Below are 7,157 nucleotides of genomic sequence, written 5' to 3'. Positions count from 1 at the left end.
TGATGTGGTGACCAACCGATGGCGACGCGCGGGAATGCCGAGTGGTGATGAGGTGACCAACCGATGACGACGCGCGGGGCGGCCGAGTGGTGATGAGGTGGCCAACCGATGGCGACGCGCGGGGCGGCCGAGTGGTGATGAGGTGACCAACCGATGACGACGCGCGGGGCGGCCGAGTGGTGACGAGGTGACCAACCGATGGCGACGTGCGGGGCGGCCGAGTGATGTAGACACGTCCCGTGGTGTGGCGATGCGCGCGTCCCGCGGAATGGCGACGCGCGGGGGGTCCAAGTGAAGTAGACGCGTCCCGCGAAGTGGCGACGTGTAGTGCGTCTGAGTCGGGGAAGTTGACGATGACGCGAGCAGCTTCGTGACCGCGTGCAGGGCGGCGGAGTGGCGGCGTGTGGGCGACTGAGCGCTAGTGATCCTGTTCGGTCCGAGTGAGCTAACGCATCCGAGTGACCATGCCGACTGAAGGGGGTTGCTGTCGAGTGGATGATGCTGGAGGGAGAAATTGCTGAGCATGGCAACCTGGCCAACTCCTGGTCGCCACGCCGCGTCGGGTTTGTGCCTCCAACGCAGGAGACGCAGTCGTGTGCGAGGGCGGAGCCAGCTTCGAGTTACAGCAGAGTGGTGTTGGTTCCATCGTACAGGCTATTGGCGAGCGCTTGGAGTCGGACGGACGAACCGCCAGCGATTCGCCAACGCCTGCCCCTGCAAATGCCGTTACCATCCTTGATGGAGTTCACCACGTCCAAAACCTATACACGCATGCAAAAGACTTAATTAGCGGTAATTAAGTAAGAATTAAGGCCGGTATTGCATGCGATGGAAGTTTCGGTCATTTATCTCCTGCATGTGGTTTATTGCCGGTGGAGATGACCTGTAGTCAATTGCCGACGTCCAGAGTCTGCATGCAAGAGGTGTTAGTGTTAATTAGGCAAGAATTAAAGGCGATTCTGCATGCTATGGGAGTTTCCTTTCCCACGGATTGTTTTTCTCACTGCATGTAGTTTCGTTTCGATACGGGAGGGAACTGAAATTAGAAGGAGAGTTGTAGAGGCAGCCCGGATGAGAGATCCGCCGCGACGGAAGCTGCTGGTCTGGCCGGAATCGGTCGGCAGTTGAGAGGTGCCGACGAGAAAGATGAGCAGCAGGGGCGGGAGACGCGGGTCTGTGCAGCCAAGGGCGACACCGATGCGAGCTTTAGTGATCGCATTTCATTGCTAGGGGAGTTGGAGCTGCGGGGCCGTTGGAATGGCGCTTCGACGCCCATGGAGCTGGACCGACCGTCGGTATCCAGTCCTTGTTGCCCGAGGAACCAGGTCGAGCATTGATCGTCGTGATTTGCATGCCGGTGACCATGTGTAGGAGCTTGCTGGCGGGGTCGTAGACGAGGCCGGAGACGACGGGACGGACCGCGTCAGTCGCCGCATGTAGCAGCTCGCTGACGGTGTTGTAGACGAGGCCGGAGACGACGGGACGGACTGCGCCGGCGATTAAGAAAAAACCATCTGCATCATGGCTCAATAGACGCCATGCCCCACAGTGGCGCCAACTGTCGTGGGAACGATTCCGACAATAATAAGGTATAGGGTAACGGAGCATGATCTATCGAGATGCATATGGGTGACACGGTGGTTTTAGCGAGTTCGGGCCTCTCACGGTGGAGATAACAACCCTACGTCTTGTGCTCCGGAGAGGCTTTGTTTATCTTAGTATGTATCCGGAGATTACAATGAGAGGAGAACGGATCCCCGTAGTCCTGAGACTAATGGTGAAAAGAGCGAGAGATGGAAGAAAAGAGCCCCCCTAGTCTAGTGGTGGGGGGTGGCTTATATAGAGTGCGCCACCCCCTCACCTCCTATGTTACAAAGTGGGGTATGAATGCCATAATGCCAGCCCACTATCAAGCCCTCGCTATGAGAATGATGTCGACTGCTTTGCTGCCTGCTGGTCTTTGTATATCCGAGTGAGTCGTACGGTCGAGTGGTGAACTGTCATCCGAGTGGATGGTATGTTGCTTGGTCGAGTGGATAGTATGCTGCTTGTTCGAGTGGATAGTATGTCTGTATGAAATTTACCTGGACCCACATGTTGTGTGGACCCCATGCGTCATGATATTTCGACCCTTCATGGGCCTACCTGTTATGTGTATCCCCAACACACATGTCAGTGACCCAGGGGGGTCAAATCCCTGGTCAAACTGGGTCAACTCGCCAACGTTTAGCCGCCGGCGACGACCAAACGCGTTGGAGGGTGCGGGTTTTGCACTCCGGCGACCAAATGGACGGCGGAGACCACCCACGAGCAGCTGGGAGCAAGCCGCGTCGAGGGGTGGTGGTGGTTGAGCTCGGGGTTGCCGGAAACGGCGCCGGCGACGAGCTTTGCGGCTGCCGGAGTTCGGGCGAGGCCGAACTCGTCACTAGGAGGCACGGCAAGGGGCGTGGAGTGGTGCTACAGGCTGCTGGGGATGCGGCGAACACGGTGACGCGCTTGGTTTCAAGCCAGCGTGGTTGTGGCCACGACGGCGACGTGCAGAGGCGGCGGCGCGTGCGGGCGAGCTCGGTGTGGTCACTGTGGTGCACGGCAAAGCGAACGGAGAGGGGGAGGAGAGGCAGGAGCTCACGGTGGTCACAGCAAGCTAGGCGTCGAGGTCGGGGACGAGCTGGAGCGAGCATGACGGCGAAGCTGATCTCCGGCGACGGCGAGGCGGAACGCGGTCGCTGCGGTGGCTCCGGGGCAAGCGAGCGCTCGGGGCTCGGTCTGCTCGATGAGGCGGAGGACGGCGGAGCTCCTGAATACGGCAGGGCGATGAGGAGGCGATGGTGGCTGCGGGTTTCACGGCGGCGCGGGCGCGACGGCGTTGGCCATGGTGGGGAGAGAGCGAGAGAGAGGCGCAGGGGGCGAGTGAGGTGTCGGAGGGGTCGGGGCGACGAGGTGGAACTCACCCACGCGTCTAGCGGCTCGGCGGCAAGCAGGTGACGGCGTGGCGAGCTCGGGCGCGCCGGCGCTCACCTCTCTGCCTGCCTGGCGAGAGGAAGCAGGTGACTGGCCATGGGCCAGCACAGTGCTGGGCCGCCGGGTAGGTTTGGTCAGGTAAGTTTCTCCTTCCTTTTTATTTGTTTCAGTTTTCTATTTCTTCTGTAGCTTCAGGGCTTTATTAAAATTACCTAGACATTCCCAAAAATCATGAAACTATTCATGGCTACTGTTTAGAGTATATCCAACAGTTAATATTTTAGTTTATGATTATTTGAACATTTAAAATATTTTATAGCATTTAAATGTCCAAATGCAAATAACATATGATTTAATCCAGTGACCTTATAATGTCCTAGAAAAGTGTGTACCATTTTTGTCAGAGATTAGACCAAGACAAAGATGATGAACATTTTAGAAGGGCATTTCAGGTTCATTGAAAAAGATTTTAGTAAAGCCTAGTTGGATTAAGGGGGGTGCTGGTGGTTTCTGTCATCGCCATTTCAACTTTCTGAGTAAGGTAGACATGATGCAACACCAGATGCTAGCACTAGGCATTACCAAAACTAGGAATGTGACAGAAACCAAGAATATCGCGTTACTTTATTAGTAGATATAGATATGGCACTCCATAGAAAGGTAGGTTGGGCGGACAGCCTCCTTGGGTGCACGTACAGAATGCACAGGTCGTAGTCTCTTGCAGGTCGTGTTCCGCACTCTCCAAGCGCGGAGATTTTGCACCAACTTGATGGTAGATCTGGGTATACAGTTTCATTTTTATTTGCAGAGGGATATATTCCCTCCATCCAATAATATAAGAACGTTTGTCAAGTTAAAACAGTTTGAAAAACGTTTTTATATTATAGGACAAAGGAAGTACAATTTACAATTTATTAATCATATAATTGACACACACATAAGAATAGTCCTACTAGTCAACGATGCTCCATAAAAAAAGTATGTACGTACGGCTACCACAAAGTGCATGCAAAAGTAGGGTAACATGTAGCTCACGAAAACTGAAAGCATAATATTTGTTTGTTAATTTTGTTGCGCAAGGTACTAATAGGCATCATGCGTGGAGTAGCTAACGCGCTTAATCATTTGGCACTAGTAGAAAAAGAGGCTTCCATACGCCCCCATTAGTCCCCAAAACAATCGAACCGCGACAAAAGGGGCCTTTAGTCGCGGTTCGGGAGGAGACCCGCGACCAACTATCTGGGCCCAGCACGCTCGGTCGACAGCTGGCGGACGGGAGGGGCTTTAGTCCCGGTTGGCCTGGCCAACCAGGACTAAAGGTCCCCGAAGGCCTTTAGTCGCGGTTGGCCAGGCCAACCGGGACTAAAGGCCCATCCCTATATATAGGACTCAGCTCACTTCACTTCACTCAGCTCACTTCACAATTTTCAGAAGGGGGTGGTGGGTTTGCTTTTGGTTCCTCCTATGCACACAAGGTGTTCGATGAAATGCCCGAGAGCCTGAAACAAACATGATATGAAGTGTCCGAGCCACACTTGAGCTTTCTCATTTATTTTTCCTCCGCGATCGCGGTTAGCAACTTGAACCTTTCATGTGTCATTGATAAAATACGCATGTGTGTAGTTCATTGTTTAATTTGTATTATTTCTAGCTAGTTAGTTTAACAAATGCATGATGGTTAATTATATACTTTATATAATAATAATGCAGATGAATCGGCAATGGATGTACGGTCCCCGACTCTCCGGCGAGTTCACTACGGGTTTGAAAGATTTCCTCGTAGTGGCAAATGCGAACAAGCAGCAAGGTTTTATTATCTGTCCATGTGCTGTCTGTAAGAATCAGAAGGGTTACTCCTCCTCAAGAGATGTTCACATGCACCTGCTTCGGCACGGTTTCATGCCAAGCTATAATTGTTGGACCAAGCATGGAGAAAGAGGGGTTAGAATGGAAGAAGATGAAGAAGGGGATGATATCGATGACAACTATCATGATCATTTCGGTGATACTTTCATGGAGGATGATGCTGAAGGTGGGGAAGGGTTAGGTGAAGGTGAAGAAGAGGCACATGATGAGCCCGCTGATGATCTTGGTCAGACCATTGCTGATGCACGGAGACGCTGCGAAACTGATAAGGATAGGGAGAATTTGGATCGCATGTTAGAGGATCACAAAAAGTCGTTGTATCCAGGATGCGATAATAGTCTGAAAAAGCTGGGCTGCACACTGGATTTGCTAAAATGGAAGGCACAGGAAGGTGTAGGTGACTCATCATTTGAAAATTTGCTGAAAATGTTGAAGAATATGTTTCCGAAGAATAACGAGTTGCCCGCCAGTACGTACGAAGCAAAGAAGGTTGTCTGCCCTCTAGGTTTAGAGGTTCTGAAGATACATGCATGCATTCACGACTGCATCCTCTACCGCGGTGAATACGAGAATTTGAATGAATGCCCTGTATGCACTGTATTGCGTTATAAGATCAGAGGCGATGACCCTGGTGACGATGTTGAGGGCGAGAAACCCAGGAAGAGGGTTCCCGCCAAGGTGATGTGGTATGCTCCTATAATACCACGGTTGAAACGTCTGTTCATGAACAAAAAGCATGCCAAGTCGTTGCGATGGCACAAAGAGGACCGTAAGTCCGACGGGGAGTTGAGACACCCCGCTGATGGAACGCAATGGAGAAAGATCGACAGAGTGTTCAAAGATTTTGCAGCTGACGCAAGGAACATAAGATTTGGTCTAAGTACTGATGGCATGAATCCTTTTGGCGAGCAGAGCTCCAGCCATAGCACCTGGCCCGTGACTCTATGCATCTACAACCTTCCTCCTTGGTTGTGCATGAAGCGGAAGTTCATTATGATGCTAGTGCTCATCCAAGGTCCAAAGCAACCCGGGAACGACATCGATGTGTACCTAAGGCCATTAGTTGATGAACTTTTACAGTTGTGGGCCAGACCTGGTGTACGTGTCTGGGATGAGCACAAAGGAGAGGAATTTGACCTACGAGCGTTGCTTTTTGTAACCATCAACGATTGGCCTGCTCTCAGTAACCTTTCGGGACAGACAAATAAGGGATACAATGCATGCACGCACTGCTTACATGAGACTGAAAGTGTACGTTTGGTTAATTGTAAGAAGAACGTGTACCTGGGTCATCGTCGATTTCTTCCCCGAAATCATAACGTAAGAAAGAAAGGCAAGCATTTCAACGGCAAGGCAGATCACCGGCCGAAGCCTGCGGAACGTACTGGTGCTGAGATATTCGATATGGTCAAGGATTTGAAAGTCATCTTTGGAAAGGGTCCTGGCGGACAATCAGTTCCGCGGGGAGTTGACGGGCACGCACCCATGTGGAAGAAGAAATCTATATTTTGGGAGCTAGAATATTGGAAAGTCCTAGATGTCCGCTCTGCAATCGACGTGATGCATGTTATGAAGAATATTTGCGTGAACCTGCTAAGCTTCTTGAGCGTGTATGGGAAGACAAATGATACAAAGGAAGCACGGCAGGACCAGCAACTTTTGAAAGACCCAGATGACCGGCATCCGGAATGGTTTCAAGGTCGTGCCAGCTACGCTCTTACCAAAGAAGAGAAGGTCATTTTTTTTGAATGCCTGAGCAGTATGAAGGTCCCATCTGGCTTCTCGTCGAATATAAAGGGAATAATAAACATGGCGGAGAAAAAGTTCCAAAACCTGAAGTCTCACGACTGCCACGTGATTATGACGCAATTGCTTTCGATTGCTTTGAGGGGGATCCTACCGGAAAATGTTCGAGTAGCCATTGTGAAGCTATGTGCATTCCTCAATGCAATCTCTCAGAAGGTAATCAATCCAGAAGATCTACCACGGTTACAGAACGATGTGGTCCAATGCCTTGTCAGTTTCGAGTTGGTGTTCCCACCATCCTTCTTCGATATTATGACGCACCTCCTGCTCCACCTAGTCGAAGAGATTTCCATTCTCGGTCCTGTATTTCTACACAATATGTTCCCCTTTGAGAGGTTCATGGGAGTATTAAAGAAATATGTTCGTAACCGTGCTAGGCCAGAAGGAAGCATCGTCAAGGGCTATGGAAATGAGGAGGTAATTGAGTTCTGTATTGACTATGTTCCTGACCTTAAGCCGATTGGTATTCCTCAATCGCGGCACGAGGGGAGACTAAGTGGAAAAGGCAAGATCGGAAGGAAATC

General features: G+C 51.2%; 1 pseudogene; it reads right to left on the bottom strand.

Annotated features, from left to right (window-relative positions):
- The window catches only part of LOC123055608 (disease resistance protein RPM1-like), a 63,057-nt pseudogene that overhangs the window by 46,277 nt on the left and 9,623 nt on the right, over window positions 1-7,157 (bottom strand).

This window comes from Triticum aestivum, chromosome 2D (genome assembly GCF_018294505.1).
Source record: "Triticum aestivum cultivar Chinese Spring chromosome 2D, IWGSC CS RefSeq v2.1, whole genome shotgun sequence".
NCBI lineage: Eukaryota > Viridiplantae > Streptophyta > Magnoliopsida > Poales > Poaceae > Triticum > Triticum aestivum.
The sequence above is the reverse complement of the archived record's forward strand: the minus strand, read 5'-3'. Positions and strand labels throughout refer to the sequence as shown.